Genomic DNA, 1,934 nt, shown 5'->3' on the forward strand with positions numbered 1-1,934 from the left:
CAGATGGACTTTGGACTTCCCAGGCTCAGAAACTGTAAGCAATAAATTTTGTTTTCTTTATGAAATACCCAGTTCCAGGTATTTTGTTGTAAATAGCAGAAGTGGACTAATACACAGCCTATTCTCTTTTTACTTTTCCCTTATTCCCTTTCCTTGAACTATTTATTTCAGCTGAAATAGTATAGTAAGTGCTATTTTAATCCATCCAGAAAGTTTAATAACAGGTATATTGGCTACACTCTTGAATCAATTCTTATCACTATAGATTATGTTTTAATTGATCATAGTTGCTTAAAGAATGTCCTCAGTTTTATGTTACTATCAGTAACTGATATAGATTTTTTAAAATTTTCTAGCCCATTAAGTGCCTACGTTTCTAGACTCCCACTATTTTCTTTTATTTACACTTGAAAACAAGGATTTTTCTTGAGTTTTTTCTTAATACCTTGTCTAGTGTGCCCAATAGTAACAAATACATACTGTTTTTCAACCTCTTCATCTGGAGTTCCAATCATAGGGTTCACTATCTGTCTTGCAAATTATTGCAGGTGGTAGTTTTACCAAATATTTTCTTACTGTATAGCATGGACCACTATGGTTCCTGTCTTTAATATCAATTTCCTAACACTTTGACACATGCCTGTTTATGCCAGTGCCTCCAATTTTAATTTTTTCTTTACAGCAGAGTCCCGTTACTGTTACCAATTTCTATAATCAATTAGAGCCATATTATAATCTAGCAATAAAAACCTCAAATATGTCAGTGACTAGCAAAGGTTTATTTTCCATTCATGCCACTTTTCTATCAAGGGTTGAAGTTCTGCTCCACGTTGTCTGCAATCTCAGTTTCAGGCTGATTGAGAGTCCTCCCTGGAACATTGTTTCGATTTGCAGAAGGAATGAGAACATGGCAGAGTGTGCACTAGATCTTAAAGTCATCATTAAGAAGTGGCCAACATGACTNTTTCCATTCATGCCACTTTTCTATCAAGGGTTGAAGTTCTGCTCCACGTTGTCTGCAATCTAAGTTTCAGGCTGATTGAGAGTCCTCCCTGGAACATTGTTTCGATTTGCAGAGGGTATAAGAACATGGCAGAGTGTGCACTAGATCTTAAAGTCATCATTAAGAAGTGGCCAACATGACTTCTGCTCACATTTTATTGACAAGGCAAATTAAGAAGCCAGACCTACATTCAACAGCGCAGGGAGATACATTTCTATCCTCTGTCTAGCAGAAGAGAGGAAAACAAATATTTATGAAAATATCTATTTATACCATATATGAAAAATATACCACTATTCTACCTTGCTTATCTGGTAAAGTTCAAAATTTCAGTTAACATCTACAGCCTCATCTTGTGCGTTTTTTGTACTCCATGTATTAATCATATTAAATTACTTGCAGTTTCTCACAATCTGTGTTTTGTAACCCTTTCTCTGTTGCTTAAAATGTTGCCTCATCTATGTCCTTACATAAACTAACTGCAAATAATAAATCAATGTCTCAGTTTAAGGGTCATCTCCTACATAAACCAGAACATTTCTTCAGTAGAGGAACTGTGATTATTATTTTTTTCTGGTCTAGCACTCTCATGGACAATAAATATTTATTGAATGACTACCCAAATAAAGAATGAATTAATTCAGATTAATATTAGAAAACATGATTATCATTAATATTTCTATAAATAATTAGGTTTATAATTTAGAGGCAATTTCACATGTCTGGGACAGAACTTGGGACAAATAAGGAATTTGACAAAAGGGAAAAAAAAGGATAAATGTTATCCATGGGGAATAAAGGGATGACTTGACAATTGAATTGGAAATGAAGCTCAACTGAGGAGTGCACACTTTGCTAGTTTAAAGACAGTTGAATTTGAACCAAACTACATGCTTAGAATAGTTTTGGAAGGGCACATATGATGGATTTT

This window comes from Galeopterus variegatus, unplaced genomic scaffold, assembly GCF_000696425.1.
Source record: "Galeopterus variegatus unplaced genomic scaffold, G_variegatus-3.0.2 Scaffold9595, whole genome shotgun sequence".
Classification (NCBI taxonomy): Eukaryota; Metazoa; Chordata; class Mammalia; order Dermoptera; family Cynocephalidae; genus Galeopterus; species Galeopterus variegatus.